Source organism: Hyperolius riggenbachi, chromosome 8 (genome assembly GCF_040937935.1).
Source record: "Hyperolius riggenbachi isolate aHypRig1 chromosome 8, aHypRig1.pri, whole genome shotgun sequence".
NCBI classification, from domain to species: Eukaryota; Metazoa; Chordata; class Amphibia; order Anura; family Hyperoliidae; genus Hyperolius; species Hyperolius riggenbachi.
The window spans coordinates 1703239-1725922 of NC_090653.1; positions in this window are offsets into that span (position 1 = coordinate 1703239).

A 22684-nucleotide genomic window follows, 5' to 3' on the forward strand; every position below is an offset into this window, starting at 1 on the left:
AGACCAGTGACATCACTGACACCTCACATACATGAGAACGCAGCCTATCCAATCACTAGAGACCAGTGACATCACTGACACCTCATATACATGAGACCGCAGCCTACCCAATCACTAGAGACCAGTGACATCACTGACCCCTCATATACATGAGAACGCAGCCTATCCAATCACTAGTGACATCACTGACACCTCATATACATGAGAACGCAGCCTATCCAATCACTAGAGACCAGTGACATCACTGACCCCTCATTTACATGAGAACGCAGCCTATCCAATCACTAGAGACCGGTGACATCACTGACACCTCATATACATGAGAACGCAGCCGTTCCAATCACTAGAGACCAGTGACATCACTGACACCTCACATACATGAGAACACAGCCTATCCAATCACTAGAGACCAGTGACATCACTGACGCCTCATATACATGAGAACGCAGCCTATCCAATCACTAGAGACCAGTGACATCACTGACACCTCATATACATGAGAGCGCAGCCTATCCAATCACTAGAGAGACCAGTGACATCACTGACCCCTCATATACATGAGAACGCAGCCTATCCAATCACTAGAGACCAGTGACATCACTGACCCCTCATATACATGAGAACACAGCCTATCCAATCACTAGAGACCAGTGACATCACTGACACCTCATATACATAAGAACGCAGCCGTTCCAATCACTAGAGACCAGTGACATCACCGACACCTCATATACATGAGACCGCAGCCTATCCAATCACTAGAGACCAGTGACATCACTGACCCCTCATTTACATGAGAACGCAGCCTATCCAATCACTAGAGACCAGTGACATCACTGACACCTCATATACATAAGAACGCAGCCGTTCCAATCACTAGAGACCAGTGACATCACCGACACCTCACATACATGAGAACGCAGCCTATCCAATCACTAGAGACCAGTGACATCACTGACACCTCATATACATAAGAACGCAGCCGTTCCAATCACTAGAGACCAGTGACATCACTGACACCTCACATACATGAGAACGCAGCCTATCCAATCACTAGAGACCAGTGACATCACTGACACCTCATATACATGAGACCGCAGCCTACCCAATCACTAGAGACCAGTGACATCACTGACCCCTCATATACATGAGAACGCAGCCTATCCAATCACTAGTGACATCACTGACACCTCATATACATGAGAACGCAGCCTATCCAATCACTAGAGACCGGTGACATCACTGACACCTCATATACATGAGAACGCAGCCGTTCCAATCACTAGAGACCAGTGACATCACTGACACCTCACATACATGAGAACACAGCCTATCCAATCACTAGAGACCAGTGACATCACTGACGCCTCATATACATGAGAACGCAGCCTATCCAATCACTAGAGACCAGTGACATCACTGACACCTCATATACATGAGAGCGCAGCCTATCCAATCACTAGAGAGACCAGTGACATCACTGACCCCTCATATACATGAGAACGCAGCCTATCCAATCACTAGAGACCAGTGACATCACTGACACCTCATATACATGAGAACACAGCCTATCCAATCACTAGAGACCAGTGACATCACTGACACCTCATATACATGAGAACGCAGCCTCTCCCATCACTAGAGACCAGTGACATCACTGACACCTCATAATACATGAGAACACAGCCTATCCAATCACTAGAGACCAGTGACATCACTGACCCCTCATATACATGAGAACGCAGCCTATCCAATCACTAGAGACCAGTGACATCACTGACGCCTCATATACATGAGAACACAGCCTATCCAATCACTAGAGACCAGTGACATCACTATACCTCATATACATGAGAACGCAGCCTATCCAATCACTAGAGACCAGTGACATCACTGACGCCTCATATACATGAGAACGCAGCCTATCCAATCACTAGAGACCAGTGACATCACTGACACCTCATATACATGAGAACGCAGCCTATCCAATCACTAGAGACCACTGACACCTCATATACATGAGAACGCAGCCTATCCAATCACTAGAGACCACTGACACCTCATATACATGAGAACGCAGCCTATACAATCACTAGAGACCAGTGACATCACTGACACCTCATATACATGAGAGCGCAGCCTATCCAATCACTAGAGACCAGTGACATCACTGACGCCTCATATACATGAGAACGCAGCCTATCCAATCACTAGAGACCAGTGACATCACTGACGCCTCATATACATGAGAACGCAGCCTATCCAATCACTAGAGACCAGTGACATCACTGACACCTCATATACATGAGAGCGCAGCCTATCCAATCACTAGAGAGACCAGTGACATCACTGACACCTCATATACATGAGAACACAGCCTATCCAATCACTAGAGACCAGTGACATCACTGACACCTCATATACATGAGAACGCAGCCTCTCCCATCACTAGAGACCAGTGACATCACTGACCCCTCATATACATGAGAACGCAGCCTATCCAATCACTAGAGACCAGTGACATCACTGACACCTCATATACATGAGAACGCAGCCGTTCCAATCACTAGAGACCAGTGACGTCACTGACCCCTCATATACATGAGAACACAGCCTATCCAATCACTAGAGACCAGTGACGTCACTGACCCCTCATATACATGAGAACACAGCCTATCCAATCACTAGAGACCAGTGACATCACTGACACCTCATATACATGAGAACGCAGCCTATCCAATCACTAGAGACCAGTGACATCACTGACACATCATATACATGAGAACGCAGCCTATCCAATCACTAGAGACCAGTGACATCACTGACACCTCATATACATGAGAACGCAGCCTATCCAATCACTAGAGACCAGTGACATCACTGACACCTCATATACATGAGAACACAGCCTATCCAATCACTAGAGACCAGTGACATCACTGACACCTCATATACATGAGAACGCAGCCTATCCCATCACTAGAGACCAGTGACATCACTGACCCCTCATATACATGAGAACACAGCCTATCCAATCACTAGAGACCAGTGATATCACCGACACCTCATATACATGAGAACGCGGCCTATCCAATCACTAGAGAGACCAGTGACATCACTGACCCCTCATATACATGAGAACGCAGCCGTTCCAATCACTAGAGACCAGTGACATCACTGACACCTCATATACATGAGAGCGCAGCCTATCCAATCACTAGAGACCAGTGACATCACTGACACCTCACATACATGAGAACGCAGCCGTTCCAATCACTAGAGACCAGTGACATCACTATACCTCATATACATGAGAACGCAGCCTATCCAATCACTAGAGACCAGTGACATCACTGACACCTCATATACATGAGAACGCAGCATATCCAATCACTAGAGACCAGTGACATCACTGACACCTCATATACATGAGACTGCAGCCTATCCAATCACTAGAGACCAGTGACATCACTAACACCTCATATACATGAGAACGCAGCCTATCCAATCACTAGTGACATCACTGACACCTCATATACATGAGAACGCAGCCTATCCAATCACTAGAGACCAGTGACATCACTGACGCCTCATATACATGAGACCGCAGCCTATCCAATCACTAGAGACCAGTGACATCACTGACACCTCATATACATGAGAATGCAGCCTATCCAATCACTAGAGACCAGTGACATCACCGACACCTCATATACATGAGAATGCAGCCTATCCAATCACTAGAGACCAGTGACATCACTGACACCTCATATACATGAGAGCGCAGCCTATCCAATCACTAGTGACATCACTGACACCTCATATACATGAGAACGCAGCCTATCCAATCACTAGAGACCAGTGACATCACTATACCTCATATACATGAGAACGCAGCCTATCCAATCACTAGAGACCAGTGACGTCACTGACACCTCATATACATGAGAACGCAGCCTATCCAATCACTAGAGACCAGTGACATCACTATACCTCATATACATGAGAACGCAGCCTATCCAATCACTAGAGACCAGTGACGTCACTGACGCCTCATATACATGAGAACGCAGCCTATCCAATCACTAGAGACCAGTGACATCACTGACGCCTCATATACATGAGAACGTAGCCTATCCAATCACTAGAGACCAGTGACATCACTGACACCTCATATACATGAGAACGCAGCCTATCCAATCACTAGAGACCAGTGACATCACTGACACCTCATATACATGAGAACGCAGCCTATCCTGTCACTAGAGACCAGTGACATCACTGACACCTCATGTACATGAGAATGCAGCCTATCCAATCACTAGAGACCAGTGACATCACTGACGCCTCATATACATGAGAACGCAGCCTATCCAATCACTAGAGACCAGTGACATCACTGACACCTCATATACATGAGAACACAGCCTATCCAATCACTAGAGACCAGTGACATCACTGACACCTCATATACATGAGAGCGCAGCCTATCCAATCACTAGAGACCAGTGACATCACTGACACCTCATATACATGAGAGCGCAGCCTATCCAATCACTAGAGACCAGTGACATCACTGACGCCTCATATACATGAGAACGCAGCCGTTCCAATCACTAGAGACCAGTGACGTCACTGACCCCTCATATACATGAGAACGCAGCCTATCCAATCACTAGAGACCAGTGACATCACTGACACCTCATATACATGAGAACGCAGCCTATCCAATCACTAGAGACCAGTGACATCACTGACCCCTCATATACATGAGAACGCAGCCTATCCAATCACTAGAGACCAGTGACATCACTGACGCCTCATATACATGAGAACGCAGCCGTTCCAATCACTAGAGACCAGTGACGTCACTGACCCCTCATATACATGAGAACGCAGCCTATCCAATCACTAGAGACCAGTGACATCACTGACCCCTCATATACATGAGAATGCAGCCTATCCAATCACTAGAGACCAGTGACATCACTGACACCTCATATACATGAGAACACAGCCTATCCAATCACTAGAGACCAGTGACATCACTGACACCTCATATACATGAGAACGCAGCCTATCCCATCACTAGAGACCAGTGACATCACTGACACCTCATATACATGAGAGCGCAGCCTATCCAATCACTAGAGACCAGTGACATCACTGACACCTCATATACATGAGAACGCAGCCTATACAATCACTAGAGACCAGTGACATCACTGACCCCTCATATACATGAGAACGCAGCCTATCCAATCACTAGAGACCAGTGACATCACTGACGCCTCATATACATGAGAACGCAGCCGTTCCAATCACTAGAGACCAGTGACGTCACTGACCCCTCATATACATGAGAACGCAGCCTATCCAATCGCTAGAGACCAGTGACATCACTGACACCTCATATACATGAGAACGCAGCCTATCCAATCACTAGAGACCAGTGACATCACTCACCCCTCATATACATGAGAACGCAGCCTATCCAATCACTAGAGACCAGTGACATCACCGACACCTCATATACATGAGACCGCAGCCTACCCAATCACTAGAGACCAGTGACATCACTGACACCTCATATACATGAGAACGCAGCCTATCCAATCACTAGAGACCAGTGACATCACTAACACCTCATATACATGAGAACGCAGCCTATCCAATCACTAGTGACATCACTGACACCTCATATACATGAGAACGCAGCCTATCCAATCACTAGAGACCAGTGACATCACTGACGCCTCATATACATGAGACCGCAGCCTATCCAATCACTAGAGACCAGTGACATCACTGACACCTCATACACATGAGAACGCAGCCTATCCAATCACTAGAGACCAGTGACATCACTGACACCTCACATACATGAGAACGCAGCCGTTCCAATCACTAGAGACCAGTGACATCACTGACGCCTCATATACATGAGAACGCAGCCGTTCCAATCACTAGAGACCAGTGACGTCACTGACCCCTCATATACATGAGAACGCAGCCTATCCAATCACTAGAGACCAGTGACATCACTGACACCTCATATACATAAGAACGCAGCCGTTCCAATCACTAGAGACCAGTGACGTCACTGACCCCTCATATACATGAGAACGCAGCCTATCCAATCACTAGAGACCAGTGACATCACTGACGCCTCATATACATGAGAACGCAGCCTATCCAATCACTAGAGACCAGTGACATCACTGACACCTCATATACATGAGAACGCAGCCGTTCCAATCACTAGAGACCAGTGACGTCACTGACCCCTCATATACATGAGAACGCAGCCGTTCCAATCACTAGAGACCAGTGACGTCACTGACCCCTCATATACATGAGAACGCAGCCTATCCAATCACTAGAGACCAGTGACATCACTGACACCTCATATACATGAGAACGCAGCCTATCCAATCACTAGAGACCAGTGACATCACCGACCCCTCATATACATGAGAACGCAGCCTATCCAATCACTAGAGACCAGTGACATCACTGACACCTCATATACATGAGAACGCAGCCTATCCAATCACTAGAGACCAGTGACATCACTGACACCTCATATACATGAGAACGCAGCCTATCCAATCACTAGAGACCAGTGACATCACCGACGCCTCATATACATGAGAGCGCAGCCTATCCAATCACTAGAGACCAGTGACGTCACTGACCCCTCATATACATGAGAACGCAGCCTATCCAATCACTAGAGACCAGTGACATCACTGACACCTCATATACATGAGACCGCAGCCTATCCAATCACTAGAGACCAGTGACGTCACTGACCCCTCATATACATGAGAACGCAGCCTATCCAATCACTAGAGACCAGTGACATCACTGACACCTCATATACATGAGAACACAGCCTATCCAATCACTAGAGACCAGTGACATCACTGACGCCTCATACACGGAGAATGCAGACTATCCAGAGCTATAACTGGTAGACCAGTATATACCTTACTTTTATAATCGTAGAGCATCCCTGCAATGTTGCAGTCAGGCCTGGATTTCAGGGAAGGCCATGGCCTTGGGCGCTAAATGCAGAGGGGCGGGAAGATATGCAGAGATAAGAGGTCACATGTCAAATCATCTATCCTGGTCTGTAGCACATCCACCCTGCTTAGCTCTGTTGCCTGAATTCCAGAGGTCCCTGCATCTCTGTCACTTCCTGGTGTGTGATGACAGACAGACTCTGCTGTCACCTGATGATTCTGTCTGATGGATGTAGAAGCTGCAGAGAGAAGTAGGAGGGGTTTACGGTGGAGAAAAGAGAAGTACGCACATTACAAGAAGTGGAAAAGTCCAAACGTTTATTTAGCAAACAGGTGCAGTATAACAATGGCTTACATGTTTCAGCCTGTGCGTCCTTCATCATAGCGCAAAGTACAAACACCCAACAAGGTATATATACCTGAAGACAGGTGCCTGCACCCCGCTGCTAAATGCACTTTTGGACTTTTCTTCTGGTTGTGTGCGAACTTTGCTTTTCTACATTTGGTTGGTAATTTAAAGAGGAACTCCAGTGAAAATAATGTAATAAAAAAGTGTTTCACTTTTACAATACTTATGTATAAACGATTGATCCGTTTGGGAAAAGGAATAGATTTCTTCTCATAGGAAAGGGGGTATCAGCTACTGATTGGGATGAAGTTCCATTCTTGGTCACGGTATCTCTTCTCTTCCAGCACCTCCAGTAGTTTTGGGGGAGGGTGAGCGGTGTGCTTGTACAAGAATTGGTTTATGGTAGAGAGCAGAACGCCTGAGTCCGGTGAGTTTTCATGCACACAGTCAGGCCTTGTTCACATTGCGTTCGGCTCGCGTGTCCGTCTGTTTTTTTTTAGATTCCCATTAGCTCTTCCCTGGCTGGTTTTAGCAGCAGCAGAGCTGGATCCATCTGAAAATGGCACCTGAGAATAATGGCGCACGGTGTTGCCGCTAATCCGTTTGCCGCTTATCGCTATTTAACGTTAAAGCCTTATTGTTATTTAGCATTAAAGCCTTATTGTTATTTAGCGTTAAAGCCTTATTGTTATTTAGCGTTAAAGCCTTATTGTTATTTAGCGTTAACACACAGAAGAACCCTCTCTGTACCTATCCCTAACCCCTAAACCCCCCTGGTGGTGCCTAACCCTAACCACCCACCTGGTGGTGCCTAACCCTAACCACCCCCCTGGTGGTGCCTAACCCTAAAACCCCCCTGGTGGTGCCTAACCCTAAGACCCCCCTGGTGGTGCCTAACCCTAAGACCCCCCTGGTGGTGCCTAACCCTAAGACCCCCCTGGTGGTGCCTAACCCTAACCACCACCTGGTGGTGCCTAACCCTAACCACCACCTGGTGGTGCCTAACCCTAAGACCCCCCTGGTGGTGCCTAACCCTAAGACCCCCCCTGGTGGTGCCTAACCCTAAGACCCCCCCTGGTGGTGCCTAACCCTAAGACCCCCCTGGTGGTGCCTAACCCTAAGACCCCCCTGGTGGTGCCTAACCCTAAGACCCCCCTGGTGGTGCCTAACCCTAAGACCCCCCTGGTGGTGCCTAACCCTAAGACCCCCCTGGTGGTGCCTAACCCTAAGACCCCCCTGGTGGTGCCTAACCCTAAGACCCCCCTGATGGTGCCTAACCCTAAGACCCCCCTGGTGGTGCCTAACCTTGACAGTGTTACATTAAATCCATTCACCGTTTTGCAGTTAACGTCTGCTGTTTGGCAAAGAACGGCGCTATTGATAAATAACGTTAGTGTGTGCCACTATTGGTAAATAATGTTAGTGTGTGCCACTATTGGTAAATAATGTTAGTGTGTGCCACTATTGATAAATAACGTTAGTGTGTGCCGTTTTTCTTCTTTTTTCCCTGTGCGCCATTATTATGCAGCACTAACGATAAATAGCGATAAGCGTATCTTTTTAATGTGGCGCCATTTTTATGCATAGGCGCTGTGCGCCATTATTCACTGATCCGGCAGAGCTTTGTACTGTTTCCCATCAGTGAAAGCAGGAAGTGCTGAAACATTTGTGTACTCCGGTATCGAGTCCTGATCGTTCAGCCAGTCTGCACAAAAGGAAGTGCACCCTCTACGTATCCAGCAGCTGTACGAGAGATACGCAACAAGCGCACTTCTCTTACGTCAGACCGGCCGTGACTGGCTGCAGTTCCGGGACTCGTTACCGGAGCTGGAGGCAGCGGAAGACGTCAGCATGGGAGCGATCCATGCGCATGGTGCTGGAGGAAGCCCCTGGTATGTATAAAACTGTAAGTATACATGATCTCTGGTTTCCTTTAAAGGACAACTGACGTGAGAGGGATATGGATGCTGTCATATTGGTTTCCTTTTAAACAATACTAGTTGCCTGGCAGTCCTGCAGATCTATATGGCTGCAGTAGTGTCTGAATCACACCAGAAACGAGCATGCAGCTAATCTTGTCACATCTGACAATAATGTCAGAAACACTCAGGGCTGCTGCACACCAGAGCGGTTCTGGAGCGGTTTTTAAAATGCTTGCAGGGGGAAACCGCTTGGCTAATGAAAGTGAATGGGATGGTGCACATCAGAGCGTTTTTTTTTTTTCTACAATCGCAAACTCCGGGGCTGCAGCATTTTTTAGATTTCTGAGGCACTTCTGCCTCAATGTTAAAGAGAACTTGAGGTGGGATTTAATAATGTTAGTGGGGCACAGAGGCTGGTTGTGCATACTATCACCAGCCTCTGTTGCCCTATTGTGTGCCCCCAGGACCCCCCTGTGCTCTGCTGTCCCAGCACCAGCAGGCTGTTTACCTGTGAGTGTCACTGCCGCTCCCCCCCCCCCCCCCTCTATATCGGCGCCCGCGTCCCTTCCCTCCAATCAGCGGGAATGGAAAAGGAAACGAAAATGAGCCCTAATGTACTAGATGGAGAAGAGAAAGGGACTGAGCCCCCAGATAGAGACGGGGACTGAGGGCTAAACCTTCAGGCAGTGCTGCTCAGATACCCCTTCTCAAAATCCGGATTGGAACTGGATCCGGATACCCAGATATCCGATCCAGGTCGGGTATCCGATTTAAAAATTTTCTAATCCGAATGGGATATCTGACCCCAGTATCCGGGGTATCCGGGCAAATTCAGATATCCACATAGAAAACCCAGAAGTGGCCTTTAAATTGCTTTTTTTTTAGGGTAAATGAGGCATGTAGCATCAATATTTTTTAAAGGGAAACACTAATTGATGATGTGGGGACTTAATTGACAGCCATTTTTTGGGGGGGGATTTTAACATTAGGCCTAGATTCCAGACAGCGGTTGTGCAGCCCACATTGTGTCCAAAGTCCAACCGCACAACTGAGACATGACAGTTTTCAGCCCAGACACCTCCCAAAAAATTACACAGCAATTGTGTTTTAGGTTAAATATAGGTGATATCAGCACAGCAACAGTGGCCTGTGGCACCCTGGCGGTGGGAGCAGCAAAGGCAGAAGGAGCAGGGCAATGTAGCAGCAGCAGGTGTAACTTCTGCCAGGAGCATGCCGGACGTGGCACTTTGCACGTGGCACATGTTTGCACGTGGCACTTTGCAAGTGCAACGTGCCAATTTCCACGTGCGATGTGCCGAGTGACAGACAGCAGAGGAGAGGACACTAACTGTCACTGCTAAGCAGCACAGCAGTTCTGTAGTAAGCTAACACAGTAGTACTACTACTCTAACAACTACTAGCACTGACTGCAGTACTACAGTACTAACTACACAATAACACAGTAATCCTATTCCCTAACCTATACTGTAGCTAGCTATGGCTAATAGCTGGCCAGCAGGCAGCAGCTGGCCTGGCCTGTGCACAGCATACGCACAGACACATTGGAGCTGCAGCAGCACTGGAGCACACACTCTGACTGTCACACTAATCAAGCAAATTAACAATATAACAATAGTGTAGTGACAGTGAAGGGGTTAATCACTGAACAGCTTTAGGTTTATCACTGTGTACAGCACTTGCTAGGCCAGCAGCACTGGAGCATGTCTCTCAGTGAGCAGTCACAAGCAAGGACGATATGTCTTATCATGGCAGCCCTCCTTATTATACAGGGGGGGCCTGGACAGGGTTCCTTTCTGTGATTGGGTGCCAGGGTTTAGGCTGGGAGGCCTCTGATTGGCTCAATGAGGTCAGGTGGGGCTGGCCAGGGTTGCCTTCTGTGATTGGTTGCTAGGGCTTCTGCTGGGAGCTCTCTGATTGGCTCCAGGACGTCATCTCCTTAGTTACAGTATTCGGATCCGGATATCCGCCTATTCGCGGATATCCGAGTTATGCGGCCATATATCCGCAGACAGCTATCCGGATTTGGGCCCAGGTATCTGGAATCTGAATCTGGTCGGATAGCTGAAAAAAGGTCGGATATCCGGGTTACCCGGGTATCCGGAATCCTGATGAGCAGCACTGCCTTGAGGTACGAGACAGAAAAGGAGGAGACCCAGCACCGAGCCTTCAGGTACTAGACAGAACAGGAGGAGACCCAGCACTGAGCCTTCAGGTACAAGACAACAGGAGGTGACCCAGCACCGAGCCTTCAGGTACAAGACAACAGGAGGTGACCCAGCACCGAGCCTTCAGGTACTAGACAGAACAGGAGGTGACCCAGCACTGAGCCTTCAGGTACTAGACAGAACAGGAGGAGACCCAGCACTGAGCCTTCAGGTACAAGACAACAGGAGGTGACCCAGCACCGAGCCTTCAGGTACAAGACAACAGGAGGTGACCCAGCACCGAGCCTTCAGGTACTAGACAGAACAGGAGGTGACCCAGCACTGAGCCTTCAGGTACTAGACAACAGGAGGATACCCAGCACTGAGCCTTCAGGTACAAGACAACAGGAGGAGACCCAGCACTGAGCCTTCAGGTACTAGACAGAACAGGAGGAGACCCAGCACCGAGCCTTCAGGTACTAGACAGAACAGGAGGAGACCCAGCACTGAGCCTTCAGGTACAAGACAACAGGAGGTGACCCAGCACCGAGCCTTCAGGTACAAGACAACAGGAGGTGACCCAGCACCGAGCCTTCAGGTACTAGACAGAACAGGAGGTGACCCAGCACTGAGCCTTCAGGTACAAGACAACAGGAGGTGACCCAGCACCGAGCCTTCAGGTACAAGACAGAAAAGGAGGTGACCCAGCACCGAGCCTTCAGGTACTAGACAGAAAAGGAGGAGACCCAGCACTGAGCCTTCAGGTACTAGACAGAACAGGAGGCGACCCAGCACTGAGCCTTCAGGTACTAGACAGAACAGGAGGAGACCCAGCACCGAGCCTTCAGGTACTAGACAGAACAGGAGGTGACCCAGCACTGAGCCTTCAGGTACTAGACAGAACAGGAGGAGACCCAGCACCGAGCCTTCAGGTACTAGACAGAGCAGGAGGTGACCCAGCACTGAGCCTTCAGGTACTAGACAGAACAGGAGGAGACCCAGCACCGAGCCTTCAGGTACAAGACAGAACAGGAGGAGACCCAGCACTGAGCCTTCAGGTACTAGACAGAACAGGAGGAGACCCAGCACAGAGCCTTCAGGTACTAGACAGAACAGGAGGAGACCCAGCACTGAGCCTTCAGGTACTAGACAGAACAGGAGGAGACCCAGCACCGAGCCTTCAGGTACTAGACAGAACAGGAGGAGACCCAGCACTGAGCCTTCAGGTACTAGACAGAACAGGAGGAGACCCAGCACAGAGCCTTCAGGTACTAGACAGAACAGGAGGAGACCCAGCACTGAGCCTTCAGGTACAAGACAACAGGAGGAGACCCAGCACTGAGCCTTCAGGTACTAGACAGAACAGGAGGAGACCCAGCACCGAGCCTTCAGGTACTAGACAGAACAGGAGGAGACCCAGCACTGAGCCTTCAGGTACAAGACAACAGGAGGTGACCCAGCACCGAGCCTTCAGGTACAAGACAACAGGAGGTGACCCAGCACCGAGCCTTCAGGTACTAGACAGAACAGGAGGTGACCCAGCACTGAGCCTTCAGGTACTAGACAGAACAGGAGGAGACCCAGCACCGAGCCTTCTGGTACTAGACAGAACAGGAGGAGACCCAGCACCGAGCCTTCAGGTACAAGACAACAGGAGGAGACCCAGCACTGAGCCTTCAGGTACTAGACAGAACAGGAGGTGACCCAGCACTGAGCCTTCAGGTACTAGACAGAACAGGAGATGACCCAGCACCGAGCCTTCAGGTACTAGACAGAACAGGAGGAGACCCAGCACCGAGCCTTCAGGTACAAGACAGAACAGGAGGAGACCCAGCACCGAGCCTTCAGGTACTAGACAGAACAGGAGGAGACCCAGCACTGAGCCTTCAGGTACAAGACAGAACAGGAGGAGACCCAGCACTGAGCCTTCAGGTACTAGACAGAACAGGAGGAGACCCAGCACCGAGCCTTCTGGTACTAGACAGAACAGGAGGAGACCCAGCACCGAGCCTTCAGGTACAAGACAACAGGAGGAGACCCAGCACTGAGCCTTCAGGTACTAGACAGAACAGGAGACCCAGCACCGAGCCTTCTGGTACTAGACAGAACAGGAGGAGACCCAGCACCGAGCCTTCAGGTACAAGACAACAGGAGGAGACCCAGCACTGAGCCTTCAGGTACTAGACAGAACAGGAGGTGACCCAGCACTGAGCCTTCAGGTACTAGACAGAACAGGAGATGACCCAGCACCGAGCCTTCAGGTACTAGACAGAACAGGAGGAGACCCAGCACTGAGCCTTCAGGTACAAGACAGAACAGGAGGAGACCCAGCACTGAGCCTTCAGGTACTAGACAGAACAGGAGGAGACCCAGCACCGAGCCTTGAGGTACTAGACAGAACAGGAGGAGACCCAGCACTGAGCCTTCAGGTACTAGACAGAACAGGAGGAGACCCAGCACTGAGCCTTCAGGTACTAGACAGAAAAGGAGGTGACCCAGCACCGAGCCTTCAGGTACTAGACAGAAAAGGAGGAGACCCAGCACTGAGCCTTCAGGTACTAGACAGAAAAGGAGGAGACCCAGCACTGAGCCTTCAGGTACTAGACAGAACAGGAGGAGACCCAGCACCGAGCCTTCAGGTACTAGACAGAACAGGAGGAGACCCAGCACTGAGCCTTCAGGTACTAGACAGAACAGGAGGAGACCCAGCACCGAGCCTTCAGGTACTAGACAGAACAGGAGGAGACCCAGCACCGAGCCTTCAGGTACTAGACAGAAAAGGAGGAGACCCAGCACCGAGCCTTCAGGTACTAGACAGAACAGGAGGAGACCCAGCACTGAGCCTTCAGGTACTAGACAGAACAGGAGGAGACCCAGCACCGAGCCTTCAGGTACTAGACAGAACAGGAGGTGACCCAGCACCGAGCCTTCAGGTACTAGACAGAACAGGAGGAGACCCAGCACAGAGCCTTCAGGTACTAGACAGAACAGGAGGAGACCCAGCACCGAGCCTTCAGGTACTAGACAGAACAGGAGGAGACCCAGCACCGAGCCTTCAGGTACTAGACAGAACAGGAGGTGACCCAGCACCGAGCCTTCAGGTACTAGACAGAACAGGAGGAGACCCAGCACTGAGCCTTCAGGTACTAGACAGAACAGGAGGAGACCCAGCACTGAGCCTTGAGGTACTAGACAGAACAGGAGGAGACCCAGCACCGAGCCTTCAGGTACTAGACAGAACAGGAGGTGACCCAGCACCGAGCCTTGAGGTACTAGACAGAAAAGGAGGTGACCCAGCACCGAGCCTTCAGGTACAAGACAACAGGAGGAGACCCAGCACCGAGCCTTCAGGTACTAGACAGAACAGGAGGAGACCCAGCACCGAGCCTTCAGGTACTAGACAGAACAGGAGGTGACCCAGCACTGAGCCTTGAGGTACTAGACAGAAAAGGAGGTGACCCAGCACCGAGCCTTCAGGTACTAGACAGAACAGGAGGAGACCCAGCACTGAGCCTTCAGGTACTAGACAGAACAGGAGGAGACCCAGCACTGAGCCTTCAGGTACTAGACAGAACAGGAGGAGACCCAGCACTGAGCCTTCAGGTACTAGACAGAACAGGAGGAGACCCAGCACCGAGCCTTGAGGTACTAGACAGAACAGGAGGAGACCCAGCACTGAGCCTTCAGGTACTAGACAGAACAGGAGGAGACCCAGCACTGAGCCTTCAGGTACTAGACAGAAAAGGAGGTGACCCAGCACCGAGCCTTCAGGTACTAGACAGAAAAGGAGGAGACCCAGCACTGAGCCTTCAGGTACTAGACAGAAAAGGAGGAGACCCAGCACTGAGCCTTCAGGTACTAGACAGAACAGGAGGAGACCCAGCACCGAGCCTTCAGGTACTAGACAGAACAGGAGGAGACCCAGCACTGAGCCTTCAGGTACTAGACAGAACAGGAGGAGACCCAGCACCGAGCCTTCAGGTACTAGACAGAACAGGAGGAGACCCAGCACCGAGCCTTCAGGTACTAGACAGAAAAGGAGGAGACCCAGCACCGAGCCTTCAGGTACTAGACAGAACAGGAGGAGACCCAGCACTGAGCCTTCAGGTACTAGACAGAACAGGAGGAGACCCAGCACCGAGCCTTCAGGTACTAGACAGAACAGGAGGTGACCCAGCACCGAGCCTTCAGGTACTAGACAGAACAGGAGGAGACCCAGCACAGAGCCTTCAGGTACTAGACAGAACAGGAGGAGACCCAGCACCGAGCCTTCAGGTACTAGACAGAACAGGAGGAGACCCAGCACCGAGCCTTCAGGTACTAGACAGAACAGGAGGTGACCCAGCACTGAGCCTTCAGGTACTAGACAGAACAGGAGGAGACCCAGCACTGAGCCTTCAGGTACTAGACAGAACAGGAGGAGACCCAGCACTGAGCCTTGAGGTACTAGACAGAACAGGAGGAGACCCAGCACCGAGCCTTCAGGTACTAGACAGAACAGGAGGTGACCCAGCACCGAGCCTTGAGGTACTAGACAGAAAAGGAGGTGACCCAGCACCGAGCCTTCAGGTACAAGACAGAACAGGAGGAGACCCAGCACCGAGCCTTCAGGTACTAGACAGAACAGGAGGTGACCCAGCACTGAGCCTTGAGGTACTAGACAGAAAAGGAGGTGACCCAGCACCGAGCCTTCAGGTACTAGACAGAACAGGAGGAGACCCAGCACTGAGCCTTCAGGTACTAGACAGAACAGGAGGAGACCCAGCACTGAGCCTTCAGGTACTAGACAGAACAGGAGGAGACCCAGCACTGAGCCTTCAGGTACTAGACAGAACAGGAGGTGACCCAGCACCGAGCCTTCAGGTACTAGACAGAACAGGAGGAGACCCAGCACCGAGCCTTCAGGTACTAGACAGAACAGGAGGAGACCCAGCACCGAGCCTTCAGGTACTAGACAGAACAGGAGGAGACCCAGCACTGAGCCTTCAGGTACTAGACAGAACAGGAGGAGACCCAGCACCGAGCCTTCAGGTACTAGACAGAAAAGGAGGAGACCCAGCACCGAGCCTTCAGGTACTAGACAGAACAGAAGGAGACCCAGCACTGAGCCTTCAGGTACTAGACAGAACAGGAGGAGACCCAGCACCGAGCCTTCAGGGAATACTAGACAGAACAGGAGGTGACCCAGCACCGAGCCTTCAGGTACTAGACAGAACAGGAGGAGACCCAGCACAGAGCCTTCAGGTACTAGACAGAACAGGAGGAGACCCAGCACCGAGCCTTCAGGTACTAGACAGAACAGGAGGAGACCCAGCACCGAGCCTTCAGGTACTAGACAGAACAGGAGGTGACCCAGCACTGAGCCTTCAGGTACTAGACAGAACAGGAGGAGACCCAGCACTGAGCCTTCAGGTACTAGACAGAACAGGAGGAGACCCAGCACTGAGCCTTGAGGTACTAGACAGAACAGGAGGAGACCCAGCACCGAGCCTTCAGGTACTAGACAGAACAGGAGGTGACCCAGCACCGAGCCTTGAGGTACTAGACAGAAAAGGAGGTGACCCAGCACCGAGCCTTCAGGTACAAGACAACAGGAGGAGACCCAGCACCGAGCCTTCAGGTACTAGACAGAACAGGAGGAGACCCAGCACCGAGCCTTCAGGTACTAGACAGAACAGGAGGTGACCCAGCACTGAGCCTTGAGGTACTAGACAGAAAAGGAGGTGACCCAGCACCGAGCCTTCAGGTACTAGACAGAACAGGAGGAGACCCAGCACTGAGCCTTCAGGTACTAGACAGAACAGGAGGAGACCCAGCACTGAGCCTTCAGGTACTAGACAGAACAGGAGGAGACCCAGCACTGAGCCTTCAGGTACTAGACAGAACAGGAGGTGACCCAGCACCGAGCCTTCAGGTACTAGACAGAACAGGAGGAGACCCAGCACCGAGCCTTCAGGTACTAGACAGAACAGGAGGAGACCCAGCACTGAGCCTTCAGGTACTAGACAGAACAGGAGGAGACCCAGCACTGAGCCTTCAGGTACTAGACAGAAAAGGAGGTGACCCAGCACTGAGCCTTCAGGTACTAGACAGAACAGGAGGTGACCCAGCACCAAGCCTTCAGGTACTAGACAGAACAGGAGGTGACCCAGCACCGAGCCTTCAGGTACTAGACAGAACAGGAGGTGACCCAGCACCGAGCCTTCAGGTACTAGACAGAAAAGGAGGAGACCCAGCACCGAGCCTTCAGGTACTAGACAGAACAGGAGGTGACCCAGCACTGAGCCTTCAGGTACTAGACAGAACAGGAGGCGACCCAGCACCGAGCCTTCATTTACTAGACAGAACAGGAGGAGACCCAGCACTGAGCCTTCAGGTACTAGACAGAACAGGAGGAGACCCAGCACTGAGCCTTCAGGTACTAGACAGAACAGGAGGTGACCCAGCACCGAGCCTTCAGGTACTAGACAGAAAAGGAGGAGACCCAGCACTGAGCCTTCAGGTACTAGACAGAAAAGGAGGAGACCCAGCACCGAGCCTTCAGGTACTAGACAGAACAGGAGGTGACCCAGCACCGAGCCTTCAGGTACTAGACAGAACAGGAGGTGACCCAGCACCGAGCCTTCAGGTACTAGACAGAACAGGAGATGACCCAGCACTGAGCCTTCAGGTACTAGACAACAGGAGGAGACCCAGCACTGAGCCTTGAGGTACAAGACAACAGGAGGAGACCCAGCACTGAGCCTTCAGGTACTAGACAGAACAGGAGGAGACCCAGCACCGAGCCTTCAGGTACTAGACAGAACAGGAGGAGACCCAGCACCGAGCCTTCAGGTACTAGACAGAACAGGAGGTGACCCAGCACTGAGCCTTCAGGTACAAGACAACAGGAGGAGACCCAGCACCGAGCCTTCAGGTACTAGACAGAACAGGAGGTGACCCAGCACCGAGCCTTCAGGTACTAGACAGAACAGGAGGAGACCCAGCACCGAGCCTTCAGGTACTAGACAGAACAGGAGGTGACCCAGCACTGAGCCTTCAGGTACAAGACAACAGGAGGAGACCCAGCACCGAGCCTTCAGGTACTAGACAGAACAGGAGGTGACCCAGCACCGAGCCTTCAGGTACTAGACAGAACAGGAGGTGACCCAGCACCGAGCCTTCAGGTACAAGACAACAGGAGGAGACCCAGCACCGAGCCTTCAGGTACTAGACAGAACAGGAGGAGACCCAGCACCGAGCCTTCAGGTACAAGACAGAACAGGAGGAGACCCAGCACTGAGCCTTCAGGTACTAGACAGAACAGGAGGTGACCCAGCACCGAGCCTTCAGGTACTAGACAGAACAGGAGGTGACCCAGCACCGAGCCTTCAGGTACAAGACAACAGGAGGAGACCCAGCACCGAGCCTTCAGGTACTAGACAGAACAGGAGGAGACCCAGCACCGAGCCTTCAGGTACTAGACAGAACAGGAGGAGACCCAGCACTGAGCCTTCAGGTACTAGACAGAACAGGAGGTGACCCAGCACCGAGCCTTCAGGTACTAGACAGAACAGGAGGTGACCCAGCACCGAGCCTTCAGGTACAAGACAACAGGAGGAGACCCAGCACCGAGCCTTCAGGTACTAGACAGAACAGGAGGAGACCCAGCACCGAGCCTTCAGGTACTAGACAGAACAGGAGGAGACCCAGCACTGAGCCTTCAGGTACTAGACAGAACAGGAGGAGACCCAGCACTGAGCCTTGAGGTACTAGACAGAACAGGAGGTGACCCAGCACCGAGCCTTCAGGTACTAGACAGAACAGGAGGAGACCCAGCACCGAGCCTTCAGGTACTAGACAGAAAAGGAGGAGACCCAGCACCGAGCCTTCAGGTACAAGACAACAGGAAGAGACCCAGCACCGAGCCTTCAGGTACTAGACAGAACAGGAGGAGACCCAGCACCGAGCCTTCAGGTACTAGACAGAACAGGAGGTGACCCAGCACTGAGCCTTGAGGTACTAGACAGAAAAGGAGGTGACCCAGCACCGAGCCTTCAGGTACTACACAGAACAGGAGGAGACCCAGCACTGAGCCTTCAGGTACTAGACAGAACAGGAGGAGACCCAGCACTGAGCCTTCAGGTACTAGACAGAACAGGAGGAGACCCAGCACTGAGCCTTCAGGTACTAGACAGAACAGGAGGAGACCCAGCACTGAGCCTTCAGGTACTAGACAGAACAGGAGGAGACCCAGCACTGAGCCTTCAGGTACTAGACAGAACAGGAGGAGACCCAGCACTGAGCCTTTAGGTACTAGACAGAACAGGAGGAGACCCAGCACTGAGCCTTCAGGTACTAGACAGAACAGGAGGAGACCCAGCACCGAGCCTTCAGGTACTAGACAGAACAGGAGGTGACCCAGCACCGAGCCTTCAGGTACTAGACAGAAAAGGAGGAGACCCAGCACTGAGCCTTCAGGTACTAGACAGAAAAGGAGGAGACCCAGCACCGAGCCTTCAGGTACTAGACAGAACAGGAGGAGACCCAGCACCGAGCCTTCAGGTACTAGACAGAACAGGAGGTGACCCAGCACCGAGCCTTCAGGTACTAGACAGAACAGGAGGTGACCCAGCACTGAGCCTTCAGGTACTAGACAGAACAGGAGGAGACCCAGCACCGAGCCTTCAGGTACTAGACAGAACAGGAGGTGACCCAGCACCGAGCCTTCAGGTACTAGACAGAACAGGAGGTGACCCAGCACCGAGCCTTCAGGTACTAGACAGAACAGGAGATGACCCAGCACTGAGCCTTCAGGTACTAGACAGAACAGGAGGAGACCCAGCACCGAGCCTTCAGGTACTAGACAGAACAGGAGGTGACCCAGCACTGAGCCTTCAGGTACAAGACAACAGGAGGTGACCCAGCACCGAGCCTTCAGGTACAAGACAACAGGAGGAGACCCAGCACCGAGCCTTCAGGTACTAGACAGAACAGGAGGAGACCCAGCACCGAGCCTTCAGGTACTAGACAGAACAGGAGGTGACCCAGCACCGAGCCTTCAGGTACTAGACAGAACAGGAGGTGACCCAGCACCGAGCCTTCAGGTACAAGACAACAGGAGGAGACCCAGCATCGAGCCTTCAGGTACTAGACAGAACAGGAGGAGACCCAGCACAGAGCCTTCAGGTACTAGACAGAACAGGAGGAGACCCAGCACCGAGCCTTCAGGTACTAGACAGAACAGGAGGAGACCCAGCACCGAGCCTTCAGGTACTAGACAGAACAGGAGCAGACCCAGCACCGAGCCTTCAGGTACTAGACAGAACAGGAGGTGACCCAGCACTGAGCCTTGAGGTACTAGACAGAAAAGGAGGAGACCCAGCACCGAGCCTTCAGGTACAAGACAACAGGAGGAGACCCAGCACCGAGCCTTCAGGTACAAGACAGAACAGGAGGAGACCCAGCACTGAGCCTTCAGGTACTAGACAGAACAGGAGGTGACCCAGCACCGAGCCTTCAGGTACAAGACAACAGGAGGAGACCCAGCACCGAGCCTTCAGGTACTAGACAGAACAGGAGGAGACCCAGCACCGAGCCTTCAGGTACTAGACAGAACAGGAGGAGACCCAGCACCGAGCCTTCAGGTACTAGACAGAACAGGAGGAGACCCAGCACCGAGCCTTCAGGTACTAGACAGAACAGGAGGTGACCCAGCACTGAGCCTTCAGGTACTAGACAGAACAGGAGGTGACCCAGCACCGAGCCTTCAGGTACTAGACAGAACAGGAGGTGACCCAGCACTGAGCCTTCAGGTACTAGACAGAACAGGAGGAGACCCAGCACTGAGCCTTGAGGTACTAGACAGAACAGGAGGTGACCCAGCACTGAGCCTTCAGGTACTAGACAGAACAGGAGGTGACCCAGCACCGAGCCTTCAGGTACTAGACAGAACAGGAGGAGACCCAGCACTGAGCCTTCAGGTACTAGACAGAACAGGAGGAGACCCAGCACTGAGCCTTCAGGTACTAGACAGAACAGGAGGAGACCCAGCACTGAGCCTTCAGGTACTAGACAGAACAGGAGGAGACCCAGCACTGAGCCTTCAGGTACTAGACAGAACAGGAGGAGACCCAGCACTGAGCCTTCAGGTACTAGACAGAACAGGAGGTGACCCAGCACCGAGCCTTCAGGTACTAGACAGAACAGGAGGAGACCCAGCACCGAGCCTTCAGGTACTAGACAGAACAGGAGGTGACCCAGCACCGAGCTTTCAGGTACAAGACAACAGGAGGAGACCCAGCACCGAGCCTTCAGGTACTAGACAGAACAGGAGGAGACCCAGCACCGAGCCTTCAGGTACTAGACAGAACAGGAGGTGACCCAGCACCGAGCCTTCAGGTACTAGACAGAACAGGAGGTGACCCAGCACCGAGCCTTCAGGTACAAGACAACAGGAGGAGACCCAGCATCGAGCCTTCAGGTACTAGACAGAACAGGAGGAGACCCAGCACCGAGCCTTCAGGTACTAGACAGAACAGGAGGAGACCCAGCACCGAGCCTTCAGGTACTAGACAGAACAGGAGGAGACCCAGCACCGAGCCTTCAGGTACTAGACAGAACAGGAGGTGACCCAGCACAGAGCCTTCAGGTACTAGACAGAACAGGAGGAGACCCAGCACCGAGCCTTCAGGTACTAGACAGAACAGGAGGAGACCCAGCACCGAGCCTTCAGGTACTAGACAGAACAGGAGGAGACCCAGCACCGAGCCTTCAGGTACTAGACAGAACAGGAGGAGACCCAGCACTGAGTCTTCAGGTACTAGACAGACAAGGAGGAGACCCAGCACTGAGCCTTCAGGTACTAGACAGAACAGGAGGTGACCCAGCACTGAGCCTTGAGGTACTAGACAGAAAAGGAGGAGACCCAGCACCGAGCCTTCAGGTACAAGACAACAGGAGGAGACCCAGCACCGAGCCTTCAGGTACAAGACAGAACAGGAGGAGACCCAGCACCGAGCCTTCAGGTACAAGACAACAGGAGGAGACCCAGCACCGAGCCTTCAGGTACAAGACAGAACAGGAGGTGACCCAGCACCGAGCCTTCAGGTACTAGACAGAACAGGAGGTGACCCAGCACTGAGCCTTCAGGTACTAGACAGAACAGGAGGTGACCCAGCACCGAGCCTTCAGGTACTAGACAGAACAGGAGGTGACCCAGCACCGAGCCTTCAGGTACTA